We start from the raw sequence: 23470 nt of genomic DNA on the forward strand, positions 1-23470 counted from the left end.
CAGGCTGATGAGGAGGCTGTGGCCAATCACAGTGGATTTCATCCACTCTCATCTTCCCTCCAAAGGTGGTTGCTCCCAGGTCCGTCTGGTGCCCCTGGTGGGTGAGGTGAGGAAGGATGTGTCATCAGTGAAGGTCTCCTGCAGGGCTCCTGGATACACTTTCTCCACCTACTATGTGCACTGGATTCAGCAGGCGAATGGAGAAGGTCTTGAGTGGGTGAGACAAATTGTCACTGAAATTGCGCTGCCTCCACCCTTTCCTGAGGGACCATGACATGCCACCTGGCTAGAAAGATACCAGCTTGCCACCACCCTGGTTCTGGCCTGTGCCAGTGGCCAATTCATCCGGATACATATTTGTTTTGTTTTGTTTCTGTTTCTTCTCTCTCTTCTTTTCTTTCCTCCCACCTACCTAGCCTCATGCACTGCCCCGCCCCTTCTGGATGGGCCACACCCCCAGGCTATAGAAACTCTAGCTCATGGCCACCTCTGGACTGCCCTGCTCCCATCAGCCAGCTTCCTCAGCCTCTTATTTTTTATTTTTCTTTATCTTTCCCTTGCTTTCTTTTCCTTCTCTCTTCACCTAGGTCCTGCACTGCCTCTGCCCCTTCCTGACTGGCCCTACCTTTATGCCAGGTAAGAGAGAAGTCAGCTCTCAGCTGCCCCTGTTGTAACCTGCCCCCAAAGGCTGGTTCCCTCAGCTCTGTATTTTTATTTTTCTTTATTCTTTTCTTCTCCCTCTCTCTCTCTCTCATCCTTCCATTCCTTTTTTCCACTCACCTAGCCCCCTGAGCTGCCCACCACCCCTTTTAGACAGACCATTATAGCTCAGCTCAGCTCCAGAGCACATTGCCTCCCTGGGTGAGCCCTGCCCCCAATCTCAGGCTGCTACTGCACAGCCATTTTACTGATTTATTTTTATTATTTTTGTTTTGTTTGTTTCTGTTTCTCCCTGTTCTTTCACTCCCCCTTTCCTCCTGTCTCTGTGCACCTGAGCTGAGCTCTGTGACCCCAAGGACACTTGCTTGGACCTCTGATCCCTGGGCTTTAGTTTGAAGACTTACCCTAAACAGATGTAGCCTTATTAACATAACAAAGAAAATCCTATTCCCAATAGGATTTCATCTATACATGCAACGAATAGGATTCCAACACATATTTTTGGGGGAGACACAATTCAATCCATAGGATTCCTCCATTTATTTACGTGCCCTGTTACAATTCTCTGTAATATTTTGAAGTTTTAGGTGTAGAGATTTAAACATGGTATTTCACAGCTACTTATATTTTTATATATTTGAAATTTTGGCAAGTGGAATAATTCTCATTTTCACTTTAGTATCTGTTTGTCTTCCTAATATATAGAAATACAACTTATCTGTTTACTTTGTATCCAATAACCTTAAAAACACTTTATTAATTCTTAGAGTATGTCTGTTTTTATTTTTATGTGAACACAGTTATGTGACATCTGCGTAATGAGGGTTTTATTTTTCCCCTTGTTGCATTAATATTGTTGAATTGAATGCCTGTGGTGGGCATGCTTGTCTCTCTCATGATCTCTAAGGAATTCTTTAATAATAATCTGTTTTTAGTTATCTCGTGTTGCTCTAACAGAAATACCACAAGTGGATGGCTTTAACAAAGAGAAGTTTATTTCCTCACAGTAGAGTAGGCTAAAAGTCCCAAATCAGGGTGTTGGTTCCAGGGGAAGGGGAAGGCTTTCTCCCTCTTTTGGCTCTGGAGGAAGGTCCTCATCCTCAGTCTTCCCCTGGCTGAGGAACTTCTCACGTGCAGAGACCCGGGGTCCAAAGGACGTGCTCTGCTCTGGTGCTGCTTTATTGGTGGTACAACGTCCCCAACTCTCTGCTTGCTTCCCTTTTCTTTTAAGTCTTGAAAGGCAAAAGGTGGTGCAGGCCACCTGAGAGAAACTCCCTTTACCTTGGATCAGGGAGTTACTTGGGTAAGGGTGGTGTTACAATCCCACTCTAATCCTCTCAACATAAGATTACAACTACAAAATGGAGGGCAACCACACAATACTGGGAATCATGGCCTAACCAAGTTGATACATTCTGGGGGGGACATAATTATATTCATGACATATGTCATTAGATCTGATGTCCTTTATGTAGATACCAAACACCAAAAAACCGGTTGCCATCAAGTCAATTCTGACTCATGGAGACCCCATAGCACAGAGCAGAACTTACTCACAGGGTTTCCAAGGAGCGCCCGATGGATTCAGACTGCCAACCTTTTGATTGGCAGCCTTAGCTCCTAATCACTATGCCCAGGGTTTCCTTTATGTAGATAATCTGTATGAAATTTAGTCTTTTTTTGTTCGATAGTTTTAGATTTTTCTCTTATTTAGATGAACTGTTTGTGAATTTTGAACTTTAAATCACTTTAACATTACCTGAATAAACAGCACATTGTTGTAATATATTAATTTTTAATATATTGCTATATTTTGTTCACCAAAGTTCAAGATTTCTGAATCCAAGTCCATAAGAGATATATGTCTGATATTTGTTATTCTTGTGAAAAACTTGCTAGTCTTTGGATCCAAATGTATGTTGGGCTTATGAGTGTTCTTTTGCTGTGACCCCAGGGAAGCTTTCAGCAATGATCCCACAAACCATAGAGGTCATCCCGCGTGGCCTGTTCCCAGGTATCAGGGGTTTCCGTATCATTGGGATAACTTGTTCCTTCAGAGAGGGAGACAAAGGCAATAGCAGTAAAGGCAGTTCACAATTTTGGCACCACGTGTCACGCATTTTTTCTCTAGATACACTGGCCATTTGCTACACACTTCCCGCAGTGCAAAGGGAGCAGGGCAGAGAAGTACCTTGGGGTGAGGTGGCCTTGAGCCGGTATAAGACAATGTGACACCCAGAGCCCATGACATTAATGTAATTATTTACCGCAGCCCTGACTGAGTACAGACCTATGTTTCCTTTCATTCTCACCAAACACGCTACCTTCTTGGAGAGGTCAGTGTACGGCCCTCAGCATGAACAGACTATGGTTGGATGTCCATTTCTTCTCTTTTTGTTCATTCTGAATTTAATTGCTGATAAGTGCCCATATCATAGAGGTATCCAGAGAGTGTCCACATTTGAAAAGGGTAGGGGGTGACAGGAAGAGTAACCTTGAGCATCAAGTCCCAGGGTGCGTTCCCCCCTGCCCTCTCTGGATCCAGAGGTTAAGGGGCAGGGTGGGGTAGGGGCTGAGGTCTGCTGGGCAGCTCATATATGACCACAGGGAGAAAGTCATGCGCATCTGGCCCCTCCCCTGCTCATGAAAAGTCATTGGTCACCTGTCCTTGCAGATCTTGGAGGAGCCACTCCTGTCTGTGCCCTTCCTCATTGTTCACACCTTGGGGACCATGCCTACATGGGCTTTCCTTCTCATCATAGTCAAATGTAATGTTCCTCCTGCATCAAGTCAGCTGTGACTGCTCCACACGGGACTGTTCTTTGTGTTATCTCTGTGTACGCGTGTCCTGTGTGAAGTTCAACTGGTGGAGTCAGAGAAGGGGGATGGGAATATAAGACAGCCTGAGGATCCTTTGAGCTCTTCCTGGAAAGGCTCTGGATTCATCTTCACTCACTACAGGATGTACTGGGTGCACCAAGCTCCAGGGAAGGATCTGGAATTGGTATCAGAAGTGAATTAACCAAGACAGTGTTCTCATTGGTATTCTCCATCACTTAAGGAAGATTCAGAATCTCCAGAGTCAACCCTACCAGCGTAGTCTCTCTTCAAATGCCCAACCTGAAATCTGAGGGCACAGTCATTTATTGTTGTAGGAGAGATATGGTGAGGCGAAGTCAGTGAAAGCCCAGACACAGTCCTGCCTACAGTGTGAGGGGGAGGGGTCTGGGCTGCAGGGGGCACTCAGGATGCACCAAACACAGGGCCTGTCTCAAGAACAAGTACAGAGGAAGATCAAGGTTTACTTTTAACCTTGACGTTTCCTGCTCCTGACAAATGTCTTATCCAAGAACCATTATCATTCCATCTTTGTAACTTTCTGGTTTCTCTCACCATACGGGGATTAACTCAGAGCACAGATTCCATTCAATTTTTAATCCTTGAAATTTTTGACTTCTTTTATTAATACCATTTCAGCAAAATTTTAATCCTCATTCCAAACTTTACCACCATGCTAATAGTTTTGAGTTTTCTAACTATTGCAGTCATAGCATAGCATACACTTTTATCGGTAAAATATTCAGGATATACCTTGGTCACGCTCCATTGCTGCCCTTTTTCCTGTCTTGCATGGAGCTGAAACACCCTTTTAATGACTTGTACCCTTCACGTTTATCAGGAAAGACAGACTAGTCACTGGAAAAGGACACCATTTTTGCAAAAGTTATGAGCTCAAACATAGCAACGATTGTCAGGATGATGCAGGACCAGGTAGTGTTTCGTTTTGTTGTACATAGGGTCAATATGAGTTGGAACCGACTTGATGGCAGCGAACAACAACCAGACGCTATATGTATAACTAACACATAGTTTAGAAATAATTACCTTTTTACATTTAATTACTATATTTAACAAGAATATTTTTTATATTTAGATGCACCAAAGCATATATTTACATTTGTGAATTAGGATTGAATTAAACAGGCATACACCTAGAAGAACATAATTATGGAACCCTGCCTTACACTATAAACTCAACTTCAAATGGATTGGTTTGAATAATATGGAGGAAATATATGTGTTGTATGTGAGGATGTGTACTTTTTTTTTTTTTTGCATGTGTACCTGTGCCTGTCACTGCTGGAGATGAGTGTGTCTGTGCTTGTGAAATTACAATATGTTGTAAACATCTCTAAGTACATAAAATCTAATTTTTTTTACGTGCTGAAGGATAATGAAACCAAACCAAGTGAAAAGTCATTAATAGGATCTTGATTGGTAATGTTATGATGTCTAATACATATAGCATGTATTGCTAATAATTCACAAAAATGCCCAAATTTTCTTTAAGGAGACTCCTGAAGTAGAAAATGTCAATTTGATTTTTACTGAATATCAGTATAAAATTTCTAAAGATGAAATGCGCTAATCTGCACTGGCCAAGAAAAAAACTCATTATAATATAAAATTTATCCAAAATGTAGGAGAAATTAAAATAAATTAATGATGCCATTTCATTGTATGGAGTTTAAGACCCGATGTTTTGCATAATTCACTGATACAAATATTTGTTTGTCATCTGTTCAGAAAATAATTTAACTGTATCTCTTAAAATTTCATTATGAAGAAGGGAGTAATGCCATACTGTTAATCTATTCTATAAATTCTTGTGATTTTTATATTTGATGGTTTGCCTTTTATAAACTTTCTATTTAGAGTAATATTAGATTAAGAGGACAATTGCAAAGAAAATACAGAGGGGATTCATATAGCCCTCTCCTGGTTTTCTCTGTTGCTAACAACTTGCGTAATTATGGTGCATTTGTAATAATTAAGAAATTAACATTGCTACATTTATATTTATATTTACCAAAGTGCTGATTTTATGAGAATTTTACTAGTTTTCCACTCATGTCCTTTAGTTGTTTTTGCTCCAAGATTCAATTTAAGACACCATATTGTATTTGGCTCTCATATTTCCTGAGTCTTGTCAGTGATACTGCGTGCTCTACTGTTTTTTAGTGACATGATCTATAAATGGCAATTAGGTAGGTTAATAGTGCTTTTCAGATCATTTATATCCACAATTATTTTCTTCCTACTTATTCCATCAATTCGAGCGTGAAGTGTTTCAGTCTCCAACTATAACTGAAGATTGGTCTATGTCTCCTCTAGGTTCTATTCATGGGAATTTTTATGTGTTTTGGAAAATCGGCCCTTTACCATTATGCAATGTACCTGTTTAAGTCTAAAAATCTTTTTTTTGAAGTCTGCTTTATCAGAAGTTAGTATCACTTCTGAAGCTTTGCTTTTATGGTTTATATTTATCCATCTTTTACTTTTACCTCTCTATATATTTATATTGAAAGCCCTTACTAGATTTGAGTTTGGGCTTGCTTTTTACCCAATATGACAATTATTCTTTTGTAGCTGATGTTTTTAGATGATTCTCATTTAAAATGAATAACGATATAGTTGCATCTTGCTAATTGTTTTCTGTTTGCAGAAATTTTTCTTTGTTCTTTCAATTTTTTCTACTGGTTCTTCTCTTAATTTAAATGTTTAAGTACAGTGTTTATATCTTCTCTGTTGATTTATTATTTTTTTCCTCTTTATGTGTTTTAAATTAACTTGATTCTGTCTTCATATAATATTCTATCCCTTCATAGAGAATGATAGGATATTTTAGCAATTTTTCCAATTCCTCACTCCCCTCCCTTTGTCTTTTTGCTTAGTTCCATTCCATTTTACATCTCCTATTTTTATAGATAAACATACACACTTTTGTTTTATTAAAGAGTCAGTTATAAATTAGAGACAATAAAATGAGAAAAAAATTCAATTTCTCCTTCGTTTTATTCCTTATTGCTGAAGAACTTCTTTTTGGTGTCCTGATGGACACATATGCTGATCATACTTTTTCTCATTTTCTGGTTCTAAGAGAAAACCTTTCAATTTTAAAAGACATTTCCACTGTGTGTAGAATTAGTGTTTTACTTTTTCTTTTCAACTTCAACAATTTAAATAGATCATCCCATTGTCTTTATGATTCCTCATATTTGATGGGAAGAGGGCTATAACTACTTTTTCTGTTCCTTTCTAAGAAATGCTTCTTTATTCTTTTCGCTTGCCTTCAACATTTTCTCTTTGTCTTTGGCTTTCAGGTGTTTTATCACCATATACCTCTGTGAGTGTTTGTGTGTGTGTGGATGAATATTTATCCTGCTTGACATTCTCTGAGATATTTGGAAAGGAGATTTAGTGTTTGTCACTAATTTGGAAAGTTTTTGGCAATTATTTCTTCAAATATCTTTCCTCCCCGCTCTCTATTTCTTCTCCTTTTCTATGCCATTTATACAAATTTGTGCCATTTCATATTGCCTCTAGCTCTTGGACGTGCTGTTCCATTTTCCTGAATCTTTTCCCTTTGCAATTTGATCTAGGTAATTTCCGTCAGGCAGTTTAAAGTTCACATTTACCTTTGACAACTGTGTTGAGTCTGTGGTTCAGCTTATTGAAAGTGTTATTCATTTGTTACTGTCTTCCTGTTTATCAAAATTTCTTGCATTCAATTTGCTCTTTCCTTGTACTTTTCATCATTCTCCTGAAGTTCCTTATTGGATCCTGAAGTCAGTCTACCCTTTCATGCAGAACTTTTAATATATTAATAAGAATTCTTTAAAATCCCCAGTTTAATTTGATATATTATATATTGATCTTCACAGGAAGTCTCTCCTACACACTGTGTGTCTCTGTGTCTACTCTGGTCTTTGTATAACTCAGAAAGTATTATGGTTAGGATCTGCCCTACATTGTTATTACCTCATTAACACACATGCACACACAAAAACACACAGACACACACACAGAGACACAAAACTATTTTGATTCATGGTTACATCCACAGATACAGAGATTGAGAATTCAATATGTATTTTTGGGAACAGAATTCAATTGATAACACATTATTTTTTCAAAGTGCCTGAGAATACAACAATCCCTCCTCACCCAAACTACTTTAGAATTCCCAGTCCACAGATTTAGTTCCCTCCCCAACCATGTAGAGCCTTCAGGTGTTTAGGAAAATGGAGGAAGACAGACGAAATCCTGGCGTGGCTTTAAGTACAGTGACAGATGTCTCACTTTGTTCTTTCTGTCCTATGTGGCCATCAAGAGCAGGACAATGTACTTAATGTAAGAAATTGGAAATAAATAAATAATCACTATTGCATATCATGTCATCCATGCCTCACAAACGCTTTCTCTCTCTCTCAAACACACACAGAAGCTCCTCTATTGAACTGAGGTACATCGTCCATGTTATGTTCGCACTGTCTTTTTTGGAACAGTGCAGTTTAGTATCTGTCTTAGCTGTCTAGTGTTTCTATAATAGAAATATCATAAATAGGTGACTTTAACAAACAGAAATTCATTCTGTCCTGGTTTAGGAGGTTTGAGGTCCAAATTCAGAGTGCCAGCTGTAGGGGACCTTGAGGGGAGGCCCTCGTCTCCTTTGAGCATCTTTTGGTCCTGCATTTCTTGGAGATCACCATGTGTCTTGGCATTAATCTTTCCCAGGTTATATTAGTTTCTCATTTCAGGGATCTGGGTCCAAAGGATGCACTCTGCTCCCAGCTCTTCTTTCTTGATGATACTGAGGCCCCTCAATCTTTGCCAGCTCCTCTCTTCTTTTACCTCTTGTAAGATTAAAGGTGATACGGACGATGCCCCAGGGAAACTCCTCTTACTTCTGATCAGGTCTGTGACCTGAGTAAGGGTGTTGCATCCCACCCTTGTCCTGCCTCATCAACATAACCGACATAATCTAATCCTCATTAACATAGCCCAGTTAACACATAGAGGTAAGGATTTACAATACATTACAAAATTGAGGGTAATTATGTCAGATCACAAAACGGAGGACAACCACACAATACTGGAAATCATGGCCTAGCCAAGTTAACCCTTATTTTGGGGGACACAATTCAATTCACGACAGTATCCAAAGCTGGAATCACATTACTGGGTAGCAAAAACCCCTTCAGATGAATTGTTCCTTAGCAAATTATGTTCTACCTTGTCCTTGATGTGAACTTAAATATTGTGTCACACAAGAACTTAGGAACTTGTGATGTTCTTCATATCAACTGTATGAAAACCACCTGGATTAAATATATTCCACTTCTAAAGTAAACCTTAAACCAAAACTATCTCCTTCAGTATTTTTAAACCAATCAAATGTTTAACTTAATTTGTAAAGAATGTCAGCCTTGATCAGGGCACTATTTAAAGAATTATCTATTTGTGAAAAAATTGACAACTAGAAAGATTAGATGAGAAGTTTAGGAGGTAGTGATTTTGTGTTAATGGTAAAGGAAGAATTTGGAAAAGGATAATAAGAATGGTTGATTTGAAGAATGTGATGAATGCGACGGAATTGTACATGTAGAAATTGTTGAATAGGTATTAGTTTTGCTATGTATATTTGCACCGAAAATAATACCTTATTTAAAGAAAACGTGTGGAGTAAAATTACGGAAGGAATGAACATTGTGTAAAGTTATAGAAATGGTGACTCGTTTGGGATTGGACTTGTCCATGTACAATATTGAGGGTACTGACTGACTGAAGTCCGGTGATAGCTATTCCAACTCTTAACTTTGCAGAGAGGGGTGAGTGTTTTAACTTCTCTGAGCATAACTTCAGCTTTCCCATCTGTATGTGGAGGACCTAGAGAAATGAAAACTTCACTAAATGGTTGAGAACATTAAATAAGGTAATAATGGTACCTACTTACCATAGTTTCATGCATAAAGAAAAGCTCAATATATGTCTACTGCCCTGATTGTTTCCACACACACTCCTCCCACCTTCTGTCCAGGGTACTTGTCTATCCAGAAGAACCACTCTGTGCATGGCACTCACATCATACAACTCCCTACTGGAGGGAGACATGCAACTAGGGTCCCACTCTTGTCTCATAAAAACCCTCACAGAACCTGTCCCCGCAGCCCTGAGAGGAGCCTAGTCCCATTTGATTTGGTGTGCCCAAGCATCAGTGAGCCTAGTGGCCACACCATGAAGTTTAAACAGATCTGGGGATTCCTTCTCATCCTTCTGCAAGGTAATTGTTGGAGATATAAGGGAGTGATGCCTGTTGAATGTGCAAGTGTGCAGAGAGAATGGGCTTCCTGAATCCAGTGTGTGTGTCCATTTTTTTTTTCTTCTTTGCAGGTGTCCATTGTGAGGTGAAGCTGGTGGAGTCTGGAGGAGACCTTAGAAAACCTGGAGGTTTCCAGAAGCTCTCCTGTGTAGCTTCTGGTTTTACATTCAGCAATTATGACATGAACTGGATCTGTCAGTATCCTGGGAAGGGGCCGGAATAGGTGGCATTTATACAGTATAGTGGAAGTAACAAATACTACACAGGCTCCGTGAAGGGCTGGTTCAGCATCTCCACAGATAACTCCAAGAACACAGTGTATCTGCAAATGGACAGCCTGAGAAGAGAGGACACAGCCATGTATTACTGTGCAAGTGACACAGTGAAAGGAAGTCACTGGGAGCCCAGGCACAAACCTCTCTGCTGGAGACAGGAGGGAGCGAGCTCTGGGGGGTGCTGAGTACCCACTGAGTAGTACAGGAATCCTCTGAGGAGCAGGTGCAAAGGAAGGGAGGGAAGGGCTCCTCTCAGAAGCTGTGGTTTCCCCCATTCAGTCAGCATGTCCTCAGGGACCTACATGCAACATGATTCTAGGGACCTTTCCTAATCTGAACACCAAACTTTTTATTTTAACAGAGTCATCTTGTCTGTTTTTCTGCATGTGCCCCAGGGCATGTTCCACAGTAATGTTTCTTGAGGAGGCCTGTTTGCTATTCAGGTTACGAGGTAGTGCTGTTAGTTGCCAAGTTTGGAAAAACTTAGTATCTTAAACTATTCTGTTGTTGATCCTCAAATCTGTCCTGCACTCTCAGGTGAAACCCCATTTTGTCACCGAGGTGAGTGCCCCTCAGTCCTCCTTCATGTAGTACCTTTCACTAGTGATGATCCAGGTCATGCTGTACAAGTTGATGAGTGTTCACATGTTTTGCCCTCATGAGACTGGTGGTAGTTCCTGTAGACATTTTTGATCATCACAGTGGGAGAGTGGCATACATTTCCACAAACATAATAATTCTTTCCAAGGAATATTTGCTCAAATTTTGTGGAAACCTTTCTCCAACACTCAACATGCAGAAACACACATTCATACTTGCCACATAAAAGCCAACATCTACTAATACTCCCCACCAGAGGACACCCAGGCCTCCTGAATGTGCACCATCAAGCTCAGAGTCCTGTGTTATTCTATTTAGGCCAAGGCGTGCAGGTGTCTTCCACCATGCTCATTTTCTCGTTCCTGTTTTGCCATCAGCTCCTGCTGCTGGAAGTGATCACCAACAGGGATCTTCATGTATCTTCCCTAGGGCTTTGGGCCCACTGAAGATGGTAAGTCTCATGAGACGTGGTCTAGTGTGACCCTCAGGTACCCCTGGGGTTGGCTCAGCACTGTGTGCACTGACTGAGAAAGGCTCAGCAATGTGTTTCTGAATCTCCATGGCTAAGCCTGGTTCTTTTCCATGGTGGCATCTGCAAACCCCTAGGCTTTTAGGGAACAGATAACCTCAGCATGTGTGCACTGTCCGTGCATCTACCTGTATCGTGTTTGCTTTTGTCCTGTTTTCCAAAGCTTATCACACACCCAAGTCCATAGTCAGCGCGGGGACAAGGAACACTGGTCATACTGTGAGCAAAAGAAGAAAGGACATATTGGGATATAGTTGTAAAATTTCACCAGTGTGTTTGTGTGCGTGTGTGTGTGTGTGTGCTATTGGAATAATAGAAGTATGTATATTTTAACCTTATGGGTTTGCAAATACAAGTGTTATCTGATGTAACTTCAACTCAACTACAGTTATCTAAAGGAGAATAGAGACCGCCTGACATCCCCAAGTGTTTCTGCATTCTTCATGGGAAAACTCCTTTGTCAGTGCCTCTGGAAGTTGCAAGGATGGGGCTTTTGGAGGTGTCCTAAAACTTGGTCTTTGATCAGTGTGCCGAGTTCACAGGGTTACAAAGAACAATTCACTGTTTCAGGAGATTGTATTAAATGCATATGGTGTCACTGAAAGATGAGTTGGAAGTGAAAAGCACAGCCATTTAATACTGAGCCAGAGGCACTGTCAGAGAAAGGCAGGTGAGCAGACATAGCTGCCAAGCTGGGAGCGGAAGGGAAATGCAGGGGGCGCTCAGGACCCACTCTTTCAGGGGAGCAGGTCAAGGATCTGGGGTAGAGGAGGACTGGCGAAAGGTTTCCTCTGAACACCTGGGTTTCCCTTTAAAAAAATAAGAAAATCCAGAATTTAAGAAGGCCTGCTCATATGTTTACAAATATTCTATTTCATAGGGAATGTTTACCTAACTGAATAACATAATTAGCACCACATTTTAAAAGGTGATTTTCTAGTACTTACAAATATCTTAAGAAGCCCTGGTTGCACAGGCATTAAGTGTGCTTGGCTGCTAACCATAAGGGCAGTGGTTCAAAACCCCCAGATGCTTCTAGGGAGAAAGATGTGGAAGTCTGCTTCAATAAAAATGACAGACTTTGAAAGCTTATGGGGCAGTTTTACTCTGTCAGACAGGTCACTATAGGTTAGAGTCAGCTCCAGGCATGGGTTATAGATATCTGAATAATGAGGAGCAGAAAACAGGATGGTATCATTACTTCCATGGATCCATAATTTTGGAAGATATGCTGATCCCAGGAACAAGACACTTAGATGTTAAAGCTAGGTTATGCTGCATGTGATGGGTGTGTGAAAGGAAGGGGGTGGGTCAGAGTTGGTGGCAGGTGCATGGATTCAAGCTGATCAGAAATCAGTAAAGTTGGGGCACAATGGATCTGAACAAAAAATACATAAATTTTGTGGAGTCTGGGAATGAGACACAAAGCAACTGAAAACGCAGGTTCCTTGGAAAGGTTTCAAAAGATGTGAGTTTAGCGATAACCCCATACAATTCCTATTACCAGTGGAATCAGAAACACAGCCCTTGATCACTCATCAGAAGGATGGTCTGAGAAACAAGAGTCTTTGCTGAACAGCCTGCCTGTGAGCTCAGGAAAGCCAGCCAGAAACCTGAGGGAATTGTCTCAGAGTGAGGAGCAGATTCTACAGCTGCACAGGAATCCTGCAGGACACTCATGTGGAATAACATGACAAGTGTCCTTGTCTTAGAGTGACTCATGGGCTGGGCTTAGTGCCCTAATATACACCTGGTCAGCATCATAGGCCCCGATGGGTCTACGAAAAGGTCTGGGTGGCTGTGTACCAACAAAATTGCAGTCACAAGAAGAAGCATCCCTGTGGGTGCTGCACCCCTCAGCAGGAAGGCCTATGTTTGCACAGTATTTGGAAACATACAGGGTACACATTTATCAACAAGGATTATTACTTGTACACTCATAACTCCATTGCTGCATGGTCCCTGTAACTTCTATCTTCTTCTAAGGCTGGGCCATGTATTGAGCTATGAAATATTCTGCCTCTTGAATATTCAAACAATATAAGGTCTATTGAGTTAAATATTGATATGTTTGTGCTCCCACAGAGCACCACCAAGTACCCACACCCCTCACCCTAAGAAGCCTGTGAAAGCATATCTCTCTCGCCATGGACTGGAGCTGTGGTATCCTCTTCTTGGTGGCAGTAGCTACCTTCTCTGCAAAGGTGGTCTCTCCCAGGTCCATCTGTTGCAGCCTCTGGGTGAGGTGAGAAAGCATGGGTCATCAGTGAGGTCTCCTGCAGGGCTTCGGGATATACTTTCACCAGCTCTATATACACTGGATTCAAGACCCCAGATAAGGTCTTGAATGTGTGAGATGAATTAACCTGGAAATTGTGATGTCACTACCCCTTCTTGACAGACCTTGACACAATGCTGGGCAAGAGAAATCAGATTGACACCACCCCAGCTCCACCCCATCCCAATGGCTGGTTCCCCCAGTACCATATTTGTTTTTGTTCCCTCTCTCTCTCCCTTCCTTCCTTTCTTTTCTCCTGCCCACCTATCCTCAGAAGCCATTCCCTGCCCTCCTCTACTGGCCACACAGCTCAGCTAGAAAGCCTCTGACACACGGTTTCCCGGTGTCCACCCCAGCCCCAACGGCCTGTTCCCTCAGCACCATATTTTAAAAATATTTCTTTATCTTTCTTTTTCTTCTCCCTCACACCTAGGCCCTACACTGACTCTGCACTTTCCTGATGGGCCATGCTGTTCTGTGCAGCAAGTGAAACACCAGCTCGTGGCCACCCCAGTTCAGCCCTACCCCAAAGGCTGGTTCCCCCAGCTCCATATATATATGTTTTTTTCCCACCCCTGGGTGATTACTTTATTTGTTTCCTCTCTCTCTCTCCCTTCATCCTTTCCTTTCTCCTGCACTCAGGATGTGCAGAACCTAGGGCTCATCTCAGAACAGATGCAGAGGAAGGCCAAGGTTTCTTTTTAACCTTAATGTTTCTTGCCTTTGAGAAATGTCTTATCCTAGAACCATTATTGTTTTTTCCTTGTAAATTCCTGGTTTCTCTCACTATACACGGATTAACTGATACAGAGATTCAATTCAATTTTTATTTCTTCAAAATTTGAAACTTATTTTATCAGTAACCTTTCAGGAAAATTTTAATTCTCAATCCAAACTTTACCACCATGCAAAGATATGTGTGTTTTCTACACTGTTTCAGTCATACTATCGCATATACTTCTCTCCACAGAATATTCAGCATATACTGTGGTGTTGCATTGTGTTTCATCCTTGCCCTTCTTTCTGCCTTGCATAGAGTTGAAATACCATTTTTATGGCTTCTACCCTCTATGTTCATCAGGAAGACAGACCAGTCACTGGAAAAGGATGTCATTTTTGGTAATGTTAAACGTCAGCAAAAAGGAGGGTAAAGTAGTGGGTCAGGAAAAATGAGGTGAGATGGATTGCCACAGTAGCCTCAACGATGAATTCAAACATACCAATGATCATGGAGATGGCACAGGGCTGGGCAACATTTTATTCTCTTATATATATATAAAGTCATCGTTATTTGGAACCAACTTGGTGGCAACTGATAATATCAACCCCCCATGTCTGTTGGGCTCCTGATGTTTTATGCCATATACAATCTCTGACTCACCTCCCACATTCTCCGTGAAATGAAACAATAAATCCCTTTAATTTTATCTCCTCCATGTTTGGCAGCTCAGTTTACTTCTCTTCATTCTGACCAGTGTCACCAAACAAATTCAAGTAGTGAGCTCTGTTCTTTTGAACATCCTCGTCCACCCGCAGACTGCCCATTTTCCAGTTTCTTTTCTATGGTGCTGTAGCTGTGACTCCCATGCCCCATCCTTTCCCGACTAAGTACATAAGAGAGGGAAACTGCCGTTCATATCATCCCCTGAGTACACATCGTCAGGTCATTACTGCTCTGATAATGAAGAACCCAAGCGATATGGCACATGCTAAAAACAAACCTGGGCATGTTGCAAGAGTGAATCAATCCTGGAAATTCTGGCAATCAATTTCTGTTAATTCTCATTCATTATTTTATATTATATATGTTATTATTATATATTTTATATATATGTGTGTATTGCTAAGTCATTGACATTAAACAAGATTTTAGATGCAAAATTGTGTAACACAGAGTTTTGAAATAAATATCTTTTTGCATTTAAATGTTCTATTTAGCCAGAATATCCTGTCTATTCAGACACACCAAAACATATGTTCAAATCCATTTGTTAATGAGGATTGAAATAGACGGGCATGCAGATAGAAGAATATAATTTTGGAACCGTATTTCACACTGTAAACAGCACTTCAAAAGGATTAGTTAGAGGAATTTGGAGAAAATATGTGTGATGTGTGTATGTGATGTGTTTGTGTTTGCATGTGTACATGTGTGTGTCATTGCTTATGATCAATTAATGGTTTGTTCCACAGTTGACCTCTTGTTTTGTTTTGACTGAAGATAATTTAGTTTCTTCACCATATATTTTCACAGATATGGTTGCTTTTATTCCTATATATTCCATCAAGCAAGGTCCATGTGTTTAGTCACCTTTTTATGTAGTTGAAATAGGGTAGAATCGAATGAAAATACAACATATCAAAACCTCTGGGACACAAAAAACAATACTCGTAGGGAAATTCATAGCAATAAATGCAGACATTAAAAAAAGAATACAGATCCAAAACCATTAACTTAAACTGAAAACTTGAACAAATAGAAAAGGAAGAGCAAAAGAAGCCAAAAGCTAACAGAAAATATAAAAGGATAAAGATATGGCAGAAATAAACAAAAGAGAAAATAGCAAAACAATATAAAGAATCAACAAAACCAGAAGCTGGTTCTTTGAAAGTATCAATAAACTAGACAAACCATTGGCTAGATTGATAAAAGAAAAAATGAAATGAAATGAAATAAACAGAGAAGTTAAATAAGCAAATTGAGAAATGAAAATTGTGAAATTACAACCAGTCCAACAGAGATAAAGATCAAAACTGATTACTATGAAAAACTGAACACCCAAATTTTTGAATACCTGGATGAAATGGACACATTCCTAGAAACACACTATCTATCCAAACTAAGAAAAACAGAGGTAGAAAATTTAAACAGATGCATTACAAAAGGAGAGATTGAAGACATCATCAAAAAATAAAAACTGCTGGAAAAAAAAAGCCCAAAGAACAAATGGCTACAGTGGAGAATTCTACCAAACATTTAGGGAAGAGTTGACACCAAATCTATTCAATGTCTTGGAAAGCACAGAAGAGGCAGGAACACTACCGGACTCTTTCTGTGAAGCCAGCACAACTCCGTTACATAAACCAGGCCAAAAAAGAAAAAAAATCAAATCAAACCCGTTGCAGTTGAGTGGATTCTGAGTCCGAGCAACCTCGCAGGACAGAGGAGAACTGCCCCATAGGGTTTTCAAGGAGCAGTCAGTAGATTTGAACTGTTGACCTCTTGGGTATATTCCAAGGAGTAGGATAACTGGATCCATTGGTAGTTCTCTTTCCAGCTTTAAAAAAAAAAAAAAAAAAATTTTAAGGAAGTGCCAAATCGATTTCCAAAGTGGTTGTACCATTTACATTCCCATGAGCAGTGTAAAAGTGTTCCAGTCTCTCCACAACCTCTCCAACATTGATTATTTTGTGTTTTTTGGATTAACGCCCACCTTGTTGGAGTGAGATGGACTCTTATTGCAGTTTTGATTTGCATTTCTTAATGGCTAATGATTCTGAGCATTTCCTCTTGTATCTGTTAGCTACCCGAATGTCTTCCTTACTGAAGTGTCTGTTCATATCCTTTGTCCATTTTTGAATTGGGTTATTTGTCTTTTCATTGTTGAGTTTTTGCATTATCATACAGATTTTAGGGATCAAACACTGATCGGCAATGTCATAGCTAAAAACTTTTTCCCAGTCTGTAGGTAATCTTTTTACTCTTTTGGTGAAGTCTTTCGGTGAGCGTTAAGTGTTTGATTTTTAGGAGCTCCCAGTTATCTAGCTTCTCTTCTAGTGTTTGTGCGTTGTTAGTGATGCTTCGTATACTGTTTATGCCATGTATTAGGGCTCCTAATGTTGTCCCTATTTTTTCTTCTGTGATCTTTATCATTTTAGATTTTGTATTTAGGTCTTTGATTCATTTTGAGCTCATTTTTGTGCATGGAGTGACATATGGTTCTTGTTTCATTTTTTTTGCAGATGGATATCCAGTTATGCCAGCAGTCTTTGTTAAAAAAGACTGTCTTTTCCCCATTTAACTGTTTTGGGGCCTTTGTCAAATATCAACTGGTCTTATGTGGATGGATTTATGTCTGGATTCTCAATTCTGTTTCTTTGGTCTGTGTATCTGTTGTTGTAGCAGTACCAGGCTGTTTGGACTAATAGGTTCTAAAGTCAGGTAAAGTCAGGCCTCCCACTTTGTTCTTCTTTTTCAGTAATGCCTTATGTATCCAGGGCCCCTTTCGCTTCCATATAAAGTTGGTGACTTGTTTTCCCATCTCATTAAAGAATGTCATTGGGATTTGGATCGGAATTGCATTAAATGTGCAGATCACCTTTGGTAGAGTAGACATTTTTATAATGTCCAGTCTTCCTATCCATGAGCAAGGTATGTTTTTCCATTTACAGAAGTCTCTTATGGTTGCTTGCAGAAGTGTACTGTAGTTTTCTTTGTATAAGTCTTTGACATCTCTGGTAAGATTTATCCCTAAGTATTTTATCTTCTTGGGGGCTACTGTAAATGGTATTGATTTGGTGATTTCCTCTTCATTGTTCTTTTTGTTGGTGTAGAGGAAGACAACTGATTTTTATATGCTTATCTTGTATCCTGATACTCTGCTGAACTCTTCAATTAGTTTCAGTAGTTTTCTGGAGGATTCCTTAGGGTTTTCTGTGTATAAGATTATGTCATCTGCAAATAGAGATACTTTGACTTCTCCCTTGCCAATCTGGATGCTCTTTATTTCTTTATCTAGCCTAATTGCTCTGGCTAGGACCTCCAACACAATGTTGAATAAGAGCGGTGATAAAGGGCCTTCTTGTCTGGTTCCCAATCTCAGTGGGAATGCTTTTAGGATCTCTCCATTTAGGGTGATGTTGGCTGTTGGCTTTGTATAAATACCCTTTATTATGTTGAGGAATTTTCCTTCTATTCCTATTTTGCTGAGAGTTTTTATCATGAATGGGTGTTGAACTTTGCTATATGGCTTTTCTGCATCAATTGATAAAATCATGTGATTCTTGTCTTTTGTTTTATTTAGATGGTGGATAACATTAATTGTTTTTCTAATGTTGAACCATCCCTGCATACCTGGTATGAATGCCACTTGGTCATGGTGAATTATTTATTTTCATTTTTTGAAATGTTGTTCAATTCTATTGACTAGAATTTTGTTGAGGATTTTTGCACCTGTGTTCATGAGGGATCCCACTGCCCACTGCCATTTTATTTATGTGGTGGATTACATTAATTGTTTTTCTAATGTTGAACCATCCCTGCATACCTGGTGTGAATGCCACTCAATCATGGTGAATGATTTTTTTGAAATGTTGTTCAATTCTATTGGCTAGAATTTTGTTGAGGATTTTTGCATCTACGTTCAGGAGGGATATAGGTGTATAATTTTCTCTTCTTGTGGTGTCTTTCTGGTTTCGGTACCAGGGATATGCTGGCTTCATAGAATGAGTTTGGGAGTATTCTGTCCTTTTCTGTGCTCTGAAATTCCTTTAGTAATAGTGGCGTTAACTCTTCTCTGAAAGCTTGGAAGAACTCTGTAGTGAAGCCTTCCTGGCCAGGGCTTTTTTTTTGTTGTTGTTGAGAGTCTTTTTTGATTACCTTTACAATCTCTCCTTTTGTTATGGGTCTACTTAGTTGTTCTACTTCTGTTTGTGTTAGTTTAGGTAGGTAGTGTGTTTCTAGGAATTCATCCATTTTGTCAAGTTTTCAAATTTGATAGTAATCTGATGATTCTTTAATTTCAGTTGGGTCTGCTTTAATATCGCCCATCTCATTTCTTCTTCAGTTTATTTGCTTCCACTCCTGTTTTCCTTTTGTCAGTTTGGCCAATGGTTTATCAATTGTGTTGATCTTTTCCAAGAACCTGCTTTTGGTCTTGTTAATTCTAATCAATTGTTTTTCTGTTTTCTATTTCATTTGGTTCTGGTCTAATTTTTATTTTTTTCTTTTCTTTTGAAGCCTGAGGGTTTCTTTTGTTGCTCTCTTTCTATTTGTTCAAGTTGTATGGATAATTTTTTGATTTTGGCCCTTTCTTTTCTTTGGATGTGTGTATTTATTGATATAAATTGGCCTCTGAGCACTGCTTTCACTGTGTCCCAAAGGTTCTGATAGGAAGTGTTTTCATTCTCATTGGATTCTATGAATTTTTTATTCCATCCTTAATGTCTTCTATAATCCAGACTTTTTTGAGCAGGGTATTCTTCAGTTTCCAAGTGTTTGATTTCTTTTCCCTGTCATCGATTTCCATTTTTACGGCCTTATGGTCAGAGAAGATGCTTTGTAATATTTCAATGTTTTGGATTCTGCCAAGGCTTGCTTTAGGACCTAATATGTGGTCTATTCTAGAGAATGTTCCATGTGCACTAGAAAAGAAAGTACACTTTGCAGCTGTTGGGTGGAGTGTTCTGTATAAGTCTACGAGGTCAAGTTGGTTGATTGTGGCATTTAGATCTTCCATGTCTTTCTTGAGCTTCTTTCTGGATGTCCTGTCCTTCACTGAAAGTGGTGTGTTAAAGTCTTCTATAATTATTGTGGAGCTGTCTATCTCACTTTTCAATGCTGATAAAGTTTGTTTTATATATCTCACAGCCCTGTCATTGGGTGCATCAATATTTAATACGGTTATATCTTCTTTGTGTATTGTCCCTTTAATCATTATATAGTGTCCTTCCTTATTCTTTATGATGGATTTAATTTTAAAGTCTATTTTGTCGGAAATTAATACTGTCACTCTTACTCTTTTTTGATTGTTGTTTGCTTGATATATTTTAGTTTGTTTGTGTCTCTAAGTCTAAGGTGTGTCTTTCATAGGGAACATATAGATGGAGCTTGTTTTTTAATCCATTCTGCCACTCTGTCTCTTTATTGGTGCATTTGGTCCATTTACATTCAGGGTAATTATGGATAGGTATGAATTTAGTGCTATCATTTTGATGTCTTTTTTTGTGGGTTGTTGACAGTTTCTTTTCCCCACTTAGTTTTATGTGCTGAGTAGTTTATCTTTATATATTGTCTTTTCCTCATATCCATTGTTGATTTTGTTTCTGCCGAGTCTCTATTTTTTTCTTGTCTTTTATTTTGATGTGGAGGGTAGTTTGTCTCCTTTGTGGTCACCTTAATATTTACCCCTATTTTTCTAATTTTGAACCTAACTTTTACTTCTTTGTATGGCCTTGTCTTCATCTCCCTATGAATGATCTGTGACTACATTACTTAATTCCTCTTTATTGTTTTAATGTTGTCTTCTTTTACATAATAACATCGGTCTTTCCCTGTTTTGAGCATTTTTTGATCTTGATTCATTTTTGTGATTTTCCTGTCTGGGTTGAAATCTGATTGCTCTGCAGACCCAGTGTTCTAGTCTTGGGTTGATGCTTGATATTATTGATTTTCTAAACACCGAACTCCCTTTAGTGTTTCCTGTAGTTTTGTTTTGGTTTTTCCAAATTCCCTAAACTTTTCTTTATCTGGAAATGTCCTAATTTCACCTTCATGTTTGAGAGACAGTTTTGCTGAATATATGATTCTTGGTTGGAAATTTTACTTTTCCTTCAATAGTTTAGATAAGTCAGCCCATTGCCTTCTTGCCTGCATGGTTTCTGCCAAGTAGTCCGACCTTATTCTTATGGACTCTCCTTTGTAGGTGACTTTTCATTCATAACTAGCTGCTCTTAAAATTCTCTCTTTATCTTTGGTTTTGGCAAGTTTGATCGTAATATCTCTTGGTGACTTTCTTTTAAAATCTACCTTATGTGGAGTTCTTTGAGCATCTTGGATAGATATGTTCTCATCTTTCACGATATCAGTGAAGTTTTCTGCCAACCAATCTTCAACAATTCTCTCTCTATATTTTCTGTTATCCCTCCCTGTTCTGGTGGTCAAATTACTCATAGGTTATTTCTCTTGACAGAGTCCCACATGATTCTTAAGTTTTCTTCATTTTTTAAAATTCTTTTCTCTGATTTTTCTTCAAATATGTTGGTGCCAAGTGCTTTATCTTCAAGGTAACAAATTCTGCCTTCCACTTGCTGAATTCTGCTCCTCTGACTTTCTACTGAGTTGTCAAATATTGTAATTTTATTGTTAGTCTTCTGAATTTCTGATCACTGTCTCTCTGGATTCTTGCAGGTTATTAAATTTTTCATTATGTTTTTGAATAACCTTTTTAATTTCTTCCACTGATTTATCTGTGTGTTCCTTGGCTTGTTCTGCCTATTGCCTGATCTACTTTCTAATTCTGTTCCTGATGTCTTGAAGAGTTCTGTATATTAATCTTTTGATTTCTGCATCCGGTAATTCTGGGAAGATACCTTCATCCAGAAGTTTCATTGATTCTTTGTTTTGAGAACTTGTTGAGACGATTGTGGTGTGTTTTTTTATGTGACTTATATCGATTTTTGTCTCCAAGTCATCTATCAGTTATCATGTTGGTTTATTTTATGTTCGCTTACTGTTTCTTAGCTTCTTGCTTTGTTTTGTTTTGCTATGCCCAAATGGGTTGCTTGAGTGAGCTAGCTTGATTATTTTTGCCTTTGGAGCTCTGACATCCTGTCATCAGATGGCTAGAGTTGTTTTCAGGTATATCAGTCTAGAAGTCCATTCACTTTTCTTGTAGGAATTCAGCACAGGTATTCAGGTAGCTAGCTGGTTCTCAAGTGTGTGGTATGTGCTCTGTCCTACAGTCCTAGAGGGACAGGGGTGATTGGTGTAGGTACTGGTATCTGGTTGCAACAAGAAGTGTTGCTGTGAACAAGGCAGGGGACTGAGAATCATCCCCTAAGTGTCTCTGAGGAAAGCAAGTCTCTGTTCCCTAGAGCATACAGGTGGGTGGGTTTGCAGATGGACCATGGGGACCCAATGTTTTTGTTAGTAATGACCGGGAGATAGTAGTTATCTTTGGGACCCTATCGCAGGTGGCTGGGTGACTGGATTGAAGCCACACGTCCTTAGGCCCCTCATAGGGGTAGGCGAGGACCTTGTTTAATAGGCAAAGTTGTGTCAAACATCATACACCCACACCTCCACCACACAGCTGAAAGAGTTCTATTCTGCCAACAAGGGCCTAATCTCCTGAAATAGGCCCACACAGGTCCATGCAGTGGGGAAAGGTATTCAAAGTCTGTGGGCCTTTTATGTCTGGTCAGGAGCCACTTCTGTCCTGAGCTCCCCAGGTTAGTGGAGCTGGCAAATTATCTCTTCCCCCAGTTGTGAATTTATTCCTTCTCCAAGGCCAGGAGGATGGCTCCAGGTGCTCAACAGGGCCTATGTCAGGCTCAGGAAAATCAACAGCTACTGAAGCTGTCTTGGGGGCGGGTTTGAGGTAAAATATATGCAAGTACTTAGCTTTTGCTGAGAGCACCTTTCTTTTCTGGTTCCAGAGTTATGAGTAGGCTATGAGGTCTTTTGGCTGCTTCTCCCAATGGAAACCGTGGCCAATGCTACAACATCCCTCCATAGCCACTCCTGGGAATGGTGCCCGAGGAGATTCAGGTCCGGTAACTCCTCTCCACTTTTGAACCAACTCTCCCAGCCCCTGCCCCTCAGTCCGTTTTCTAACTTTGCCTTTAATGTTCAAGGCTCCTGGGTTGTCATAAACATAATTCTGTCATTAGTTTTTTCAGGTCTTTGTTGTAAGCGGGTTCTCAGGAAGTGTCTGGCTATTCTGACATCTTGGTACCTCCTCTCTCAAGGGGCCATTTATGCAGTGAGGAACCACCTGGGAAAAGTTCAGTGACTTGCTCTAGGCCTTGCAGTTCTCAAGGTCTGACCTGGGTGTGACCCCAGATGAAATGGCAAAATTCCTTGGAAGACAAAGCCAATGTTAGTGATCTATGCAAACAATGCAGTTTAAAATATTATTCCAATATGCCCATTTGAGTTTTTATAATTAAGAAATACAACAGGTTCCACACATTACTTGACCATTCTTATAATGTGTTTACTTATTTTCATTCTTAGATGTCAC

The sequence above is a fragment of the Loxodonta africana genome, chromosome 21, assembly GCF_030014295.1.
Source record: "Loxodonta africana isolate mLoxAfr1 chromosome 21, mLoxAfr1.hap2, whole genome shotgun sequence".
Lineage (NCBI taxonomy): Eukaryota > Metazoa > Chordata > Mammalia > Proboscidea > Elephantidae > Loxodonta > Loxodonta africana.